Consider the following 17,841-nt stretch of genomic DNA (forward strand, 5'->3'; position numbering starts at 1 on the left):
ACACACGTGTGCGCACGCGCGCCTCCCTAGAGCCTGACCCCACTCGGCGAGCGAATCCGCTCCGTCGAGCAGCCAGGTCAAGCTTGGTGCACTGAGGCCAACGTGAGTGGGCGGTGACCCTGACGTCCAGGAGCTCACCTTCCCGAGGGGGAAGCTGACTTGAGCACAAGTAGTGGCCGTACGAGAAGGAGTAGAAGAGCCAAACTTGAAATTTAAGCAAAGCCGCACTGAGGACTGGCTCCCAAACTGGTTCCCCAGCCAGAGCCAGGCCAGCTCCATGAGACTCACCTGGGAGCTTTTTGTAAACAGATTCAAACAGAACCCCTGAGCCTCGGGATTTCTGGAAGCAAGCCCCAGGAATTGGTATATTTAATAAAAACCCTCCCTACACATGATTCTGATGTTCTTAAGGGCTGGAGAAATATGGAACTATGCAAACCACCAAAGAAGGCACTAAAATAAACCTGTAGGCCCTGGCCGGTTGGCTCAGTGGTAGAGCATCGGCCTGGCGTGCGGGAGTCCCGGGTTCGATTCCCGGCCAGGGCACACAGGAGAAAGCGCCCATCTGCTTCTCCACCCCTCCCCCTCTCCTTCCTCTCTGTCTCTCTCTTTCCTCTCCTGCAGCCAAGGGTCCACTGGAGCAAAGTTGGCCCCCGGGCGCTGAGGATGGCTCTGTGGCCTCTGCCTCAGGCGCTAGAATGGCTCTGGTTGCAACAGAGCGACGCCCCAGATGGGCAGAGCATCGCCCCCTGGTGGGCATGCCGGGTGGATCCCGGTCAGGCACATGCAGGAATCTGTCTGACTGCCTCCCCATTTCCAACCTTAGAAAAAAATAAAAAATAATAAAATAAATAAATAAAATAAAATAAACCTGTACATGGTGACTACTGTGCCAGACATTGTCAACATCTTGTGTGCATGATCCCCAGTACAAGAAGAACCCCGCAAGGGAAGCAGCTGTGGGAACGACCACGGCTCTGTTAACACCAGAGCCAGCACCAGAGACACCTGAACTCTGCCAGGTGGGAGTTCCGCTACAAGCTATGGTACAACGTGTCCTATCTTCCAAGGTCACCGGGGCCCAGAGATGTTAAACAACCTACCTCAGTTCTCAAAGGTTATAACTGTAAAAATCTGGGGTTCAGACCCAAATCTGTGACTCCAAAGATGTTTCCATTTGCTCCAACCCGGAGCCGTCCTGGTTGTAGAAATGACTGAATCCACCCAACATCTGCTTTTGTCTGTAGATACTAAGATCCCGCTGTGAATATTAGAGGAGGACTGTTTCCTACAGAGCAAACTGGCAGGGAGACCTCCAAGTGGTTCCCCTGTAGACCCTATGTAGCCAGAGAGTCGGGGCCCGGGGTCCCAGCCCTGCCTTTGCTCCTTCCTTAGATCCTCTGTGTATAAAACAACAATCTTTGACAAAGTCCCTCCTCCAGCAGAGACATGGGGAATAGGTCAACTCCATTCACTTTGTTGTACAGACTGTTTCAGGGTCTACAATGATTTCACAGGATAGAAAAATATCACAGGTCCTGGCTGGTTGGCTCAGCAGTAGAGCATCGGCCCGGTGAGTGGAAGTCCCAGATTCGATTCCCGGCCAGGGCACATAGGAGAAGCGCCCATCTGCTTCTCCACCCTCCCCATCTCCTTCCTCTTTGTCTCTCTCTTCCCCTCCCACAGCCAAAGCTCCATTGGAGCAAAGTTGGCCCCGGGCTCTGAGGATGGCTCCATGGCCTTGGCCTCAGGCGCTAGAATGGCTCCGGTTGCAACAGAGCAACGCCCCAGATGGGCAGAGCATCGCCCCCTGGTGGGCATGCCAGGTGGATCCCAGTTGGGCGCATGCAGGAGTCTGTCTACAGCCCTCTGCTTCTCTTCTGGAAAAAGACAAAAATAAATAAATAAACAAACAAAAGAAAAATATCACAGTCACAAAACACTTTGCATTCAAATAGAATGTTTTCATTTTCAAAGGACCCTCACTTGTCATCTAATCTTCTCTTCTCAGCTGTCCTGGGAGAGCAGCAGGCTTGGCATTCCTAAACCCAGGCTCCAGGCAGGAGACGGAGGCACAGACTTGCCAGATGCCACATGGGGAGGGTGTTGACAGGTGACAGCCATCACCATTGCCAGCCCCCTAAGCCCAACTAGCCAGATCCAACTCTGGTAGACCTCCAGCCAAGGGGATGGGGGGAGGCTGTCGTCCACCTCTGCCAGTGAGGACCAGAGCCCCAGCCTGCAAGGCCGTGGTTCCTCGACACCCCCTGTCTGGGATCTCCAAGGGAGATGCCAACCGCTACCCCACCCTGCACGTCTCAGCGGATGCAACATAGAGGAGTTGCAAAGAAACTGAGACCCTCTCGGTAAGGAGTTCAGCAAGTGACGAAGTAGTCATTTCTCCTAACAACACAGGACCAGCTTCCGGAGTGGCATTTCCCATGAAGCCCTTGTCATGGGCACTGAGCCCAAGTTCAATGTCTTCCCTGACTGCCACCCAGGCAGCTGGACACAAAAGTCCCCTGGAGCTTGGGATCCTTGGGCCAGGGCCCCGGATGATCTGAGTGATGATCAAATATCAAGAGCCACAGAGAACCTGCCAGAGAGAAAGAAGCAGCTTTCTTCCAAACCTGTGGCTGGTTGCAGCTGGGGTTCTTTCAGATGGAAATTAAGCAGGTCCTCACAGGGTCTGGGAATAGAGCCTCTCACCCACAGGAGCGGGAGCAGTTGAGCCAGGCACTCCGGTGGGTCAAGCTCATGTGTGCCCGAACAAGTTCATGGTGGAAATAAAGGACTTCGTTTGTCTGGCAAAGCACAGGGTGGTTTAATCGCTGGGAGGGAAGTGTCCAAAGCAGCAACATGGTGGCTGTTGGCCCAGGTTCTCTGGAGGGAGTGTGGGTGAGGACAAGGGCTTCCTTTCCATCCGCGGGCCCCTTGCAGAGGGAGCAGGGGAAGCTTTGCAACCATCTGCGTGCTATTTGCATCTCGTGTGCCTGGGCGGCTCTGCTCCAACCAAGGGCAGATGGGGCAGCTCTTGCCCCTGTGATTGGAGAGAGACAGGAGGGAAGCCAAGGAAGGTGGTGGGAGAGGCAGAGCTGGGAGCACAGCCCAGGCCGGGGAGCATGGCCCAGGCCGGGGGATGAAGCATCCAATCCCGCAGCCTCTGAGCCGCTAAAGCAGCCCAGGAGGGTCTTCCCAATCCATCCCCATCCTGGCACCTACAGACACACAGAGCGGCCCTCGTGTACAGAACACCAGCACACTGCCAGCCCCCGCACAGGATTGCCAGATACAGCAGGGAGGAAGCACAGGGTGACAGTTACACCGAAGTTTCAGACAAATGACAAATCATTGTGACTGCAGGTCCCAAATACTGCACTGGGATATACTTATACTAAAAACGCTTGTTAACTTGAAAGTCAAGTTTTAACTGCACTCCTTCCTGTATTGAATCTGGCAGCCCTGATCCCACACAAACACAACCTAATCTGGAAAACTCACAGAGAAAGCACACCCACACAAGAACACAAACATACACGAGCACATGTACACACACACACACACACACACACACACACACACTGCCTTGCAGTGTCGAAAGCAAGAGCCCAAATGAGGGTCCCACCCCTCCATGTTTCGCTGTCTGCTGTCTCTGGACTCAGAAGAAGCCGAGCCCCTGCCCCCTGGGGGCCACTCTGCATCCAAGTCCCAGATGGAGAGGGAGTCGCCCCAATTCAGCAGGAGAGTGAGTGGCCAGCTCCTGCCCGGACACAGCTTCTTGCGCTCCCGCCTGGAAGACACTGCAGAGCCCTGGGGACCTTGGCATGTGCCACCAAGGCACAGGGGCTCTAGGGCTGGAGGTTCGTCCTGGAGCCCACCAGCAGGGGACCCACGGAGGACCTGTTTCCTTTCATCTGCTGCCCCTGCCTCAGCCCCAATCTCCCTCTCACTGGGCACTTACTGGGCAGCACTCAGGGCCTGGTGCTCAGCTCGGTACCAAAGACACAGCTCCTGTCAAAGCCACAGCCCAGCACGCCGAAAACTCAGCAATGACCTGCCCGGCACTTGCTGAAGGTGCATGAGCCACGCGCGTGGAAGTGGTGGTGGTTTCGTTGAATCCTCCCTGCAACCCCAGGAGGCGGTCGTTATCGCTATTATTATATGTATTATGGCATTGCTCAAGGACACACATGTGGGAAGCGGCCAGGCCCGAAGGAGGCAAATGCCAACCTTGGAACTTGCAGTCACATCACCAAGGATGTTTGGGAAAGCAAACTTTCCCTGTGGGGCGAGGCCCCCTGCCAGAGTCCGAAGCCAGGGTCCTGCCAGGAGGGAGTGGTGGGGGTGGCGGGGGGCCCAGGGCACAAGGGTGTGCACGGATCTAAGTGGAAGCCAGGTGGGCAACAGCATGCTGAACGGTGCCCTTGGGGAGGGTGACCCTTGCAGAGGAGGGTGCCACCCAGAGCCTGACGGGGCGAGGAGGCAGGGGGATATTTAACCTGCACATGAATTCAGCACAGACCGCCCTCTGATCCGGCTGTCCTGCTGCTAGGAACACCTTACAGAAACGCAGGCATGGAGCACACCGTCTGTATTAGGGGAAGAGCAGAGACCACTCAACAACCTACAGGTATCGGGCTGGCTAAACAAAGCGCAGTGCAGAATAACTCCCTTAAGAGGAAGGCGGAGCAGGTTCCAGTGTGAGATGATGTCAGACATACATCATTGGGTGAAAAGGGGGCTTTTCCAAACAACAACGATAGCATTACCCTATTGTTATTTTTAAAAGATTAAAACCAAACTATGCATGTACAAATAAGAGTGCTTGCGCACACACAGAGAAAGGGCCAGAAGACTATATCTCCACCCTCCCCGGTGTCACCTCTGAGAAGCAAGATTGAGGAGAACCAGATTCAGGAGGACTTTAGCTTTTTGTTTTATATATACAGCGCTGTTTAAATTCTTCACAATGAGCAAATCATAACTTGTATTGCTAATAAGCAGAACAAAAGCAAGAAATTCTTCTCAGACCTTGTAGACTCTCACCCAGCCCAACTCCTAGCGACTGCGGCTTACAAGTCCGCCAGGACAACACAGAACACGGGGTCAAGAAGGACACTGAAGAGGGCGGTGGTTGCTCCTTCTCAGGCACCGTGCGTCTCCCAACTTAAGCTAACAAGTGTCCAGGTCGCAGTCTTCCTCTTCCAGACACGCAAGACACAAACCCCAGAGCAAAGAAACCTCGCCCGGGTTTCACCAGGACGCAGGTCTGAGAGGAGACCCGGCAAGGGCAGTCCCCGCATGGGCAGGGCTGGAGGGACTGGACAGGAGGGGCACAGAGGTGAGGAAGCCCCAGGGGCGGCCCCTGCAGTCCATGGGAATGCAAAGCGGCCCGGAGCCCCCGCCACGCTGTTTCTGTGCCCCCCTGAACACAGCAAGAGAAGCCAGGGAGAAGGAGAACCGGCAGATTCATCACGCCCGGCCGCAGCCAGAGCACACTGACGGAGTCTGCCCTGCTCTGTCCTTTTTTTTTTTTTTTTGTATTTTTCTGAAGTTGGAAACAGGCAGTCAGACAGACTCCCGCATGCGCCCAACCGGGATCCACCTGGCACGCCCACCAGGGGGCGATGCTCTGCCCATCTGGGGTGTTGCTCTGTCGCAACCAGGGCCATTCTAGCGCCTGAGGCAGAGGCCATGGAGCCATCCTCAGCGCCCGGGCCAACTTTGCTCCAATGGAGCCTTGGCTGCGGGAGGGGAAGAGAGAGACAGAGAGGAAGGAGAGGGGGAGGGGTGAAGAAGCAGATGGGCATTTCTCCTGTGTGCCCTGGCCAGGAATCAAACCCGGGACTCCTGCACTCCAGGCCGATGCTCTACCACTGAGCCAACCGGCCAGGGCCTGCCCTGCTCTGTTCTTGAAATTCCCTCTTCTTCCTTTGGGTCTTCGAGGTCCTTGCTCTGCGTGCCCGTTCTGCCTTCCCCCACTCTGCTTCTACCTTCCTGCTGGAACGCCCTCGCCAGCAGCTTCTCCCAGGCCCCCGCCCGTGTAGGTCTGCCCTCTCAGACCCCAGCCTGCCTGGGATCCCGGCTTCCCAGCTGGTGAGGTCCAGGGGGTCAGATGCAGCCAAGACTCTTTGGAGAAGCAAAGGAGGAGCCCTGTGGGCTGTGAGTAACCTGCCAACTCCCGGCTGGGGCTGAAAGGAAGGGAACAGGCCTGCTCCTCAGCAGAACAGCCCCACAAAGACAGGGCTCTCCCGTGGCCTCCCACGGATCTGTGCTGGTGGTCAGAAGTCCTGTCACCTCCACACGCAGTTGTCTGCAAGGAGGGTCACGCAGGAAGCCTTGTGTTGCTCAGAGAACAAAAAGAGGAAATTAAATGTACCATCTGCTTATTAGCGAGAGGTTTTGAGGCAGATGCTTAAATATGCATGCCCAGACATTATAAAACTTCGGGGGGAAATGCTAATTTCAATTACCCGAGTACTTGTGCTTGCAAAAACCATCTTTCTTTTCTCTTTCTTCTTTGATGTTTTGGTGCCTCAGAGTCGCAGCACCCTGAAGGGTGATCTCACCAGATTTCGGTAACTCTCCACACTAGAACCCCAGTCCCATCTTAGGAAGATGCTTCGGAAGGGGTCAGCGAGTCACCCTTCGTTTCCTCCTTTCTATCCCCCCATCCAGAAACCGATGGCGCTAGTCTGAGGCCCTGCCGCAGGGGTGAGAAGAGACCAGTCAGAGTCCCTTGACACCCAAGAACCACGAAGTTGAGAGTAGGATACCTGTCACCCTCTCTTCCGCGCAGTCCTGCAATTAAGCACTTGCTACAACCCCGCCCCAGAGCTGTATGCATTTCGAAAGCAGCTGTCCTCCTGCCCCCACCCCCGTGGGACCCCATGGGTGCAAAGCCCCTTAACCTGAGACTCTGAGAGTAAGTACTTTTGGCATTGTGGGCCATACAGTCTCTGTCCCAAGTACTCAGTTCTCTCATTGCAGCAGTCAAGCAACCACAGACAATACAATATGAGTGGGTGGGGGAGGGGAGGGGCACAAAGAAAACCAGATAGAGCAGTGGTTCTCAACCTTTCTAATGCCGTGACCCCGCAATACAGTTCCTCATGTTGCGGTGACCCCAAACCAAAAAATAATTTTGGTGGCTACTTCATAACTGTAATTTTGCTACAGTTATGATTCGGAATGTAAATACCTGATATGCATTATGTATTTTTCCGATGGCTTTAGGCGACCCCGCCGGGGTTGCGACCCACAGGTTGAGAACCGCTGAGATAGAAGGTGACGGAAGACAATTTGATTTTGGGTGATGGGTATGCAACATAATCAAATGTCAAAATAACCTGGAGGTGTTTTCTCTGAACATATGTACCCCGATTTATCAAGGTCACCCCATTAAAATTAATAATAATAAAAAATCTTCTTTAAAAAAAGTATTAAACTAATACTATGCAGCAAAGTGTATAAGGTAAAATCAGAGCAGAGTAGTGCTGGGAGTGAGAACATGATTTCAGGTCCTGTTTTGCAACCAAGTGACTAGTGATTCTGGGTCAGTCATGGAAATATTTTGCATCTCAAGTTCTTTATAGATGGAACAGGATTAAAATCTGCATTTCCCAATTACAAGATGACCCAGGAACATAAGTGAAATAAATATGTATTAGTCTATACTGACATAAAGGACTTATTATACAAATAATTCAAAGGAAAAAAAATGCATATCAGAACTATTCCTACTAAGAGACATGGACAAGAGTGTGGTGGTTACGGGGGGGCGGGGGGAAGGAAGGAAGGAGAAGGGGAGGGGGAGAGGGAGGGGTACAAAGAAAACTAGATAGAAGGTGACGGAGGACAATCTCTCTTTGGGTGATGGGTATGCAACAGAACTGAATAACAAGATAACCTGAACATGTTTTCTTTGAATATATGTACCCTGATTTATTGATGTCACCCCATTAAAATAAAAATTTATTTATAAAAATAAAAATAAAAAAAGAACTATTCCTAAAATAAATGAATTAGGCAAATAAAATTGTCACTAGATAAATATTGCAGGCAAAGATCCATAGGTAAATGCTAAAAGCAGTGTTTGAAACTTGAAGAAGAAAGACTATTTGCACACCCTCAAAATATCTCCCCCAAATAGGAATTAAATATGGCAGTGCAGCCACAGCCAGGGCTTCTGTTGCCAGGACATGTCTAAGTGCTAGTACGTCGTCATGGAGGTGTTGGGCTCCAGCTGGCCTCCCATGTTGTCTGTGACTCCACAGCACCCTGGCCTCGCTTCTGCTCTCTCCTTCCGGACAGGCCCCTTCAGCAGGCCACCCTGAGAACTCAGCAGGGGAGGCCAAGGAATGAGCCTAAAATTGGTCCTAGACCAGTATTACTTCTTAGGTGACTGACGTAAACAAAGTAAAAATGACCCCACGGGGAAATATCCTCAGTTCACATCACAGAGGAGCTCTACAGAAAAATACCCGCTGAAACAGGCTTAAATTTCCTTTTACAGAGTTGGAGGCTCTCCTCCAACAAGCTTTCAAAGTAAGTAAATCACAGTGCAGTTTTCTAACACAGTGTTAATAGCTAGGCTAAGATAGCATTTCCTTGTGTGCTCTTCTTCCCAGATGTTTTCTAAAGATTCTGGCTTTGCTTTGAACATCTGCTGTTGAAGACAAGTCTCAGACAACATAAACATAGGATTAGGGCTTCTACTCCTGCCTCCATCTATGACATATGTTCAGAGGCATATCTGGCCAGTTTTTCTAGTCTATTGGCTTCTTTCATTACTGTGATAAATGGCCAGATCAATCACGATGACCTTCTGGTCAGTACTGGGCTCATTCTAAACGCCTCAATAAGTTGGATGCAGGACGAAAGGATGTGATAACCAGTAGTTACCAGTGAAAGTGCTTACCCAAAACCCCCACAGCTCTATGAAATCTTTTCTAATGGTAAGAAAGAGGAAGAGGACAAAAAAGATCAACTTCAGAATAGCCATTTGTGAAGCAATAAAAGACGGATTTGGCAACAACAACAACAACAAAAACACAACTTTATTCATAGACACAGGCAGGGGGCCAGCACTGGCCCTTAGACCAGAGTCTGTCTCCTCCACGAGAGCAAGGTCTCCAGTAAAACAGAGACTCGTCCACCTTGTAGCCCAGCCCCTAGCATGTTGGAGCTGCTTAATTACTTGGAGAAGGAAAGAGAAGGGCAAGCGGCCCTCAGTGTAGAGAGGTGAGGGTCTCCCGTGGGCATCATCTTGTGGGAAGAAACACAGCCAGGGCAGGGCTCTCCACCAAGGCCGGATCCAAGGTAATACGGAAGAGTGACAGCCAAGCATTGTGGAGAGCACAGAGGCTTTGGAGTCATACATACAAACTACAGTTTTGCAAGAAAGTCAAGACCGTGAGCATTGCACACACCCTGGTTGGGTGCTGGGGTGCCCAGACTCAAGGTGAATCTTTGTACCTCTCACGGTTGACCTCCATTAAAATTCCAACAATAGCTAATGAGCATGATATAGTAAACCAGCAGGCTCTCTTCAATACAAGTGACCTCAGTCCTCCTCCCTCCCCCGTCTGTGGAGCCACATGTCCTCTGCCTACTGCTCCTCTGACCCTTCTCACGGAGTCTTCTCCTCTCATCATTAAGACTCCCCTAGGTTCATATCAAAACCCCCGCTTACGCCATTCTACTCTCTCCCCAGACAATCTCGGGTGTTCCCATCACCGAACTACATCTACACTCATGACTCCGGCCCCAGACTCATCTACAAGGTTAGACACTGTCACGTGGGTCTCAGAGCGACCTCGGCCAGAGTCCAAAATCAAAGTCGTGGTCTCCCCTGCCATTCTGGGTATCAACTGGATGCCATCTCCTTCTCACTCCCAATACCCAGTAGATGCTTACATCCTTAAGTATCTCACAGGCTTTCCTCGGCTCAGGCACACAACTGCACCACCACCACCATCACCATTGTCCAAGCTCCCAGCAAGCCCAGCAGAGACCCCTGTCCCAGGCCCCAGATTGGTCTCCTTCCTGCTCCTTGAGCACCAAGTCCTATTCCAGAGGACACAGAGGGACAACAAACATCTTACTGAAATTTTAAGAATTAGAAGGGCATCGGCCAGCAGTTCAAGTCTTTCTAGCTGAAGAGCCCAAATCGATCTCCAGTATACTGCTGCAGGCACGGACACGCTCACCTCCCCGAAGAGGTCGGAACCGTCCAGTATGCGACCCGTGCCTCTTTGTTCTAACTGCCTTCTCCCTCCTCCAAGGACCCCACCACCAACCTGCACCTCATTCTTGGCCCTTGGAGGATGAGGAAACCCTCTCCTGCACCCCACTCACGCACTGCCGTCCTCAGAAGCTAGCCTCACCAATTACAGGAGCGCCGAGGCAGACACTCCACATTCCAGTGGGCGGCCCTGTCTTCGTGTCAGTTTGAGAGATGGTTGCCAGGGAAATATCTGTGTCTTGGCAGAGAAGAGCTTCAGCCCTGTGGAGTCCAGCTGTGCTCAAATGGGAATCCTCAAATGCAGATGTTGCTCCAGAAGCCCTGTCTCTGTGAGCCAGCCCTGGCATTCTCCAACGTGAGAGTGAACCTCGAGGGTGCACTGCCTGCCCACACCCCTGCCCCCTGGAGTCCTGGGCCTGAGCAGGGCGAGGAAACTGGGTGGGGGGAGATCAGTGAGTTCCACGGGGGAATCTGAGGCGCTACCCGAATCCAATCTGCCTTTCAGCTGGGCTGAACGCTCTCTTCCCCTCGCACTTGACCAGTGGATAGGCAATGAAGAATGGAATCTGATTCACCCAAATTATTAAAAAACTAAATTGGCCATTCGTTTTATGCTTTTTCAGTATCTAAATGCTATAAGCATATTCCAGTTACAATCTTGTCATTTTACTGAGTGCCCGCATCAACCTGAATTGAGATTGTATCTTATTATCTCCATTTTACAGATGAGGAAACTGAGGCCCATTGAAGTGGTACAAATTCCCCGAGGCCTCACAGCTTATAAGTGGTACAGCGGAGACCCAAACTCAACTATTCTCTGAAACATTTTTACAAGTGTGGACAAGTGGCTCTCCGCCCAGGTGATTTCACTTGCCTTTTCCCCCAGCCCCAGACATTGGGCGTGTCTGGGGACATTGTGGTCACCACACTGGCGCGGAGGGACACCGCTACCAGCATCCATGCAGTGCGCAGAGTCCGCAGATGTTGCTAAGTATTCTATAGTGCAGTAGTCCCCAGCCCCGGGGCTGCGGACCGGTACCGGTTCGTGGGCCATTTGGTACCGGTCCGCAGAGAAAGAATAAATAACTTACATTATTTCTGTTTTATTTATACTTAAGTCTGAACAATGTTTTATTTTTTTTAAATGACCAGATTCTCTCTGTTACATCGTCTAAGACTCACTCTTGACGCTTGTCTCGGTCACGTGATACATTTATCCGTCCCACCCTAAAGGCCGGTCTGTGAAAATATTTTCCGACATTAAACCGGTCTGTGGCCCAAAAAAGGTTGAGGACCACTGCTATAGTGCGCAGGACAGGCCCACAACAGAATTATCTGGCCCAAATGTCAGCAGTGCCGAAGCGGAGCAGCCAGGTACGGACCGTCACCAGCAAGAAGGGAGAGACCTGCAGTCTGGACCCACCCCTCCCGGGACCCACCCCCCAGGGAACCCCCCTGCAGTCTGGACCCACCCTCCCAGGACCCACCCCCCCGGGAATCCCCTGCAGTCTGGACCCACCCCTCCCGGGACCCACCCTCCCGGGACCCACCCCCCCGGGGGCCCCCCTGCAGTCTGGACCCACCCCTCCCGGGACCCACCCTCCCGGGAACCCCCCTGCAGTCTGGACCCACCCCTCCCGGGACCCACCCCCCCGGGACCCACCCCCCCGGGGGCCCCCCTGCAGTCTGGACCCACCCCTCCCGGGACCCACCCCTCCCGGGACCCACCCACCCCCGGGAACCCCCCTGCAGTCTGGACCCACCCCTCCCGGGACCCACCCTCCCGGGAACCCCCCTGCAGTCTGGACCCACCCCTCCCAGGACCCACCCCCCCGGGAATTCCCCTGCAGTCTGGACCCACCCCTCCCGGGACCCACCCCCCCCCCGGGACCCACCCTCTCGGGACCCACCCCCCCCTCCGGGACCCACCCCCGCGGGACCCACCCCTCCCGGGACCCACCCACCCCCGGGAACCCCCCTGCAGTCTGGACCCACCCCTCCCGGGACCCACCCCCCCCCCCCGGGGGCCCCATGCGGAGGGTAACCTCCCACTCCGGACTCAACCCCAGGGACTCTTGAGTGGAGAGTCCTTCTGGGCAGATCAGGAATTCCGATGAGTTGCTACCCTTGAAAACTCTGTTCTGCCCAACACAACCCAGAAATCTATGCCAAGCTGCCTGGTCTTGGGTCAAACTGCACAATGACTGAGGTTGGTAACCAGTTAGCTGGGAGAAAGTCTTCTCTCCTTCTGGGAAGAGCTGGGGGTAGAACTCCCCCTGACCTTGCTCTAAAAGAACCAATAAAGGCTTTGGGAGGACCAGTTTTTCATACCAGCTCAACAGCAGTGGTCCTGAGGGGGTTGAAGGAATCTGTGAAACTTCTGACTCCTGCTGGAGGATCAGCCCTCACCAGACACGCCTCTCCTCCCACCGCACTTCCAGCAGGACTCGGCCCAAGAGGGCTCCTGGGCTCCAGGTGACGGCCTACAGGCATCCCCTAGCAATCACCAGAAAAGGTGGTCCCCTCCTTAAAGACGAGAGATGAGCCCAGGAGCTACTCTGAGGGACACCTGTCCCATGGAAACCTCTGCCATCCAGAGTGACAGATCTGGTGATGCAAGAGGGTGTTTTATCCTTAAAATCATCCGCAGAGAAAAGCCCAAAATGATCCACATCTAAAAATAAGCACTTATTAAAGAACAAGGATGTTTTTGACATTTCAGCCGAGTAATGGTCCACACAGAAAACAAAACCTCATGAGAAAGCCTGCTGTTCTTGTGGGTCCATTTGGATGTGGTCTGTGAGTGAAGAAATGGGCTCTGCTCAGAGCAATAGCTGCTGTTCCTGGCTCCAGCCTGAAACCACTTCCTCGTTCCTTAAAGAAAATATTCCTACAGAAACTAGAAAGGGGGGGGGGAATCTATCTGATGGGCTTTGTGGGCAGCCCAGCCTGTAGCCAACCTTTAAACTTGAAAACGAAGATGCCATGTCCATGAGGTGCCACTGCCCCCCCCCCCCAGGACAGCCAAGTGTCCCCAGAGAGAGAGAGTTATATTTCAGGCTCGGGAAGCAAGAACTGTTACTGTCCAGGTATGACATAATCCCTCAAACTATGGGATCCCCGTTTCCAGATGCAAACCAAAATTTCAATGGGGTTTCTGCCTTTTAAAAATGTTATCCTCAAAGTGTCGACCTGGAAATGCTGAGGTCGCCGGTTCGAAACCCTGGGCTTGCCTGGTCAAGGCACATATGGGAGTTGATGCTTCTAGCTCCTCCCCCACCTTCTCTCTCTATCTCTCTCTCCTCTGTCTCCCTCTCTCCCTTTCTCTCTCCTCTCTAAAATGAATAAATAAAATTTAAAAAAAATGTTATCCTCCACCCATGGTTCCTTTGACCTCCAGAAAGCATTTCACGCGGAGATTCTGGCCTAAGACCCTTGTCTCTTGTCATGAGTCCCAGAGCCAAACACGGCAGCCAGCAAGCCGCCCAGAGTGGATTTCAGAACTGCATCAGTTATCGAGTACATGCTACGTGTCAGATGCCATGCTAAGTGGTTAATCTTTATTTAATAACCCTATGAAACGAGGCCTGTTAACATATCCAGGTCACCAAGGAGGACACTAAGGCTCAGAGAGGTTAAATAACTGGTACCAGGTAACCCAGCTAAGGAGAGCCAGAGCTGGGATTCAAACACGAGTGGTCTGGCTCCAGATCCCCACCGCTAAGCATGCCCCTGCGCTTGGTCACTTCATGCTGGTATCCTGGTCTTTGGCAAAATTCCATGTAAAAGAGGGAGGTGACAGCAGGAGGGAGAGGCTACTAACAGTGAAGGTGTCATAGCATTGCATCGCCCCCCCCCCAAAAAAAAAGATTGTGTTTCAGACACAGGACCTCTCTTCCCATCACACTGTGACACTACTCCCTTCTCAGCTTTTCCGTGATGGGTCCCAGGAAGCTTTCCAAAAGCACCATCCTTCTCCTGGGATCTCAGAGAGAAAGCCATCTGATTTGGGTGTCCAGGTGGCCCAGGACCTGGACACAATGACAGCCACCGGGAGGCACGCGGGGTCAGCCTGGCTGTGATGCAGCCTAACCTTCAGGAGGAGGCTGCTGCTACCTGCAGGGACTGGGGAGAAAGAAGGAGAACTCTCGCTGAGGTCCACCGGTCACTAAGCTAATGTTTCAGACATGCTTAGCCAAGCAAATGGTCAAAAATAAAAACATGTGGAAAAAAACAAAAAGGTCAATCCCATTATCTATTAAAACCTCTCAAGGTGGCAGCCCTCACTGTGGGGACAGCTTGTTCAGCCAACCCTCGTCTGTCCTCCAGACACTTGTGCTCCCCAAAGTAAGGTCAGCCGGGTCACAAAGGGAAGATTCAGGAGAGAAAGCCGAAAGCGGGGGCTGGAGGTGGGGTGGGGTCAAGCTGGCCACGGAGACCCGTCCCACACACGTCCAGTGACTCATATACCCACGAACACACGCACAAATCACCCTCACATAAACCCTCAGCCAGCAGGGACCTGAGGCAGGCAGCAGTGGGGTTTGCCCAGAACTTTGCCTCTGTCCCTTCTGAAGGGAGGGGGAGAGGGGAGTGATTTGGGGGGTGGAAGACACCTGCCTTCCCCCTGAACTCTCACTGTCCAGCCAGGACGGGAGCAGTGACAGGAAGACGCGGGGCAGGGAGGCTGGGTGAGCGGCGGTGCACAGGCTGACAGGGCTGGGTTCGGCATAGCTGGTGCCCAGGCACTCCCCACCCCAGCCCTCGCCGGGGGAGAGGCACACACAGCCAGCGAAGTCCCACGGAGACGCCCTGCGGACGGGCTGTCCGGGACAGGGCGCAGGGTGAGAGCCGCTCAGAGCAACCCCCTCCCCGGGGGGTGGGGGGGCAGAACGCGGAGATCCCCCTCCCCTTCCATCCAACCGCACATCCCAGGTGTCCCCCAGCAGCAGCGACGGCAGGGAGAACCAGCAAGTCCGGGCTACATAAACAAGAAGGGAGTTGCCATCAACACGGAACGTCTAGTTTCCCAGAAGGTCCCCCCGAGCTGTCACGCCGCGCCCGCCCGCAGGAGTTGCTGCCCAGTGACCAACTTGGACCCGGCGGCGGACAGAAGGGAAGCGCCCCTGCCACCCCCTCCCCAGCCACGTCCCTTCCGCGCCCCTGCTCACTTACTCCTCTGCCGTCAACACCCGTCTGGGTGCCCGTCTCCTCCCTGCCCGGGCGCGCAGCGTCTTCGCTCTCCTCCTGCGCGGCGCTTCCTCCGGGCAGCCCCAGCCTCAACCTCTTCTCCTCCGGAGGGGCGTCCTCCTCCTCCCGCCTCTGCCGGCCGTCCCTGCCTCGGAGCCGGCCCGCGTCCTCGGGGCTGCCGCAAGGGCTGGCCATGGCTCCCGGGGGCTCTGCCCGCACTTGAGGAAGAGCAAGGACCCAGCAGCCTCCCGAGCCCGGCGGCCTGTCTGTGGGAGACGGGGCTTCTGAGCGCGGCCTCGGCGGGTTCGCACCGCGCCGCTCAGAGCTGGACTCCTCCGTGGCCCACTCCTGTCTCTCTGCCGCCCCCTGCTGGCCACTCGCGGGCACCGCGGGCACGCCTGGAAGAGGCCTGCGCGGGTCTCACCTGCCGGGACAGTCCGCGCGCTGTCCCCTGCCTGGGGCCAGGGCCAGGCCCACTCTAGCAAAGCCCTGCCCCCCCCAGATGCACCTAGTGGTCTCCCTGCCCACGGAAGGGACGAATGAAGGGACAGATAGACGTCTGCTTCTCCAACGCCCTGCCAGGATGGACGTTGTGCATTGTGAATGATTTGGAGGTGACCGGGAAAAGGAGGCTGTTTAAAACGCATTGAGAATTTGGCCTGAAGGGTGACATGCTTAATGTACAGGCATCATCCATCAAAGATGTTTATCAAGCGTCTATGGGCCCAGCATGGCCATGCAGGAGGGGGTTATAAGGATGATCGTGACAGGTATTTCCTCTGCTCCTGTGGAGCCCAGTGCCTGGTGGGGACGGTGGTGATTGATTGACATTGTCAACAGGGCGAAGGGCTGCAGAGAAGTGCTGGGAACTGGGAACCGAAAAGAAGAGGGACTTTTCACAGGTCTGGGCCAGCAGAGGGGCAGAGGACTGACCACTGAACGGTGATTCTAAGATGAGTAGTTCTCAGCTCCGTGAAGAGTGTTCAGGCCGAGGGGATAACACGGGCCACAGCCCAGAGGCCGGGGGGAAGGCTTCCGCTGCGGGGCTGCAGCAAGGTGGTGGAGGGGTAAGCAGCGAGGTGGGCGGAGCGGTGACGGGAGACCAGGCCTGTGAGACCAGACCAGCTAGAGCACCACTGCAGGGCTCAGCACAGCAGCAGTGCCGATGGACAGACGTGAACCGGGAGTTGTTTGGACACGGAGACATTTTGCCCAGTGCCCAGTGCAGGCTGAGTGAGCGCCAGGCTCCTCTGTTCCCTAAGCTTCCCCAACCAAGCGTTCAGACCGTATTATTACTTGTTTCATTGTTGCCCCTACCTCTCCAACTGCATCTGCCTTGTCCATGATTTTACTTTTAAAAGTAGGTGGCACATAGTAGGTGCTCAAGGAACATTTGCTGGGTGAGTAAATGGATCCACTCCCCGCAAGGGTTCTCCGCATCCCACAGCTTCCCCTCCTTGCTCCAGCCCCTTCCTCCCTCCTCCATCTCTTCCTCCCCTATAACAAACAATTCTAATAACCACAGAGAGGCTTTGAGACTTTCGTCTATTACTTTCCACAAATTAATTCATCTAAATGCCACAATAATCCTGTTATTACCCCCACTATACAGAGAAAGAGACTGAGGCATAAAAAGGGTGACAGGCCCAAGGCACACTATAGGGGGGACTGCTGCCCCTGAACTGGAAACCGAAATGCAACAAGAGTCACTGGGACCCAGGGGGACAGGGGCCACGTGGAGGCACTCAGGCACCAAAGGCGAGTTGGTGTGGTTATTGTACAAAATGGCAGAGTCAACGTGGCAATCAGACGAGTCTGGCTCTTGCTGACCTATGGCGTTGGTTAGTCGATCACGATGTTCCTAGAAGTGAAATAGATAGGAAGCCTACTATATTCTCACTTGATCTGTATAAGCAGAAGTGTTCTGGGTCAAGTGAACAAAATGTCCAAATGTAATCACAAACAATAGACAGTCATGGCTCCCCCGGTAAGTTCCAAGACTTGAGCCAGTTTACAGACCCTGAACCCCCGAAGGAAGAGGTGTCCGGGTCTCCTTGAGGGAAGACCCTAGCACGCTGCCAGAATGTGTACCGTGAATCTTCCTCCCAGCATTGCCTAAAGGAATCCACAGCCTTTCACCAGAGAGTCTGCAGTGGAGGAAAGCAAATCAGACCTTTCCAAGGTCAATGGACACCGGCCACAATCTGTACTGACACCAATTCTGGGAGACCCAAAAGGTCACTGGGGATCCGCCAGTCAGAGTAGAGCTGATGGAGGTGACCAGTGGAGTTTTAGCTCAAGTCCATTTCCCAATGTGTGCAGGGGGTCTCCACCCCCATCCTATGGCTATTACACAGCAGCCGAGCTGGGTCTAAACCCAGGGTCTCCAACTTCGAGCCTACTAT

General features: G+C 53.9%; 1 long non-coding RNA gene across 1 annotated transcript in view; it reads right to left on the reverse strand.

Annotated features, from left to right (window-relative positions):
• LOC136333430 (uncharacterized) overlaps positions 1-15,554 on the reverse strand; it is a 539,264-nt gene extending 523,710 nt beyond the window's left edge. The window contains exon 1 of the long non-coding RNA XR_010731033.1: positions 15,422-15,554. This is a non-coding gene — a long non-coding RNA (uncharacterized lncRNA). The remainder of the gene's footprint in view (positions 1-15,421) is intronic.
• Between the last annotated feature and the right edge of the window lie 2,287 nt (positions 15,555-17,841).

This window comes from Saccopteryx bilineata, chromosome 4, assembly GCF_036850765.1.
Source record: "Saccopteryx bilineata isolate mSacBil1 chromosome 4, mSacBil1_pri_phased_curated, whole genome shotgun sequence".
Lineage (NCBI taxonomy): Eukaryota > Metazoa > Chordata > Mammalia > Chiroptera > Emballonuridae > Saccopteryx > Saccopteryx bilineata.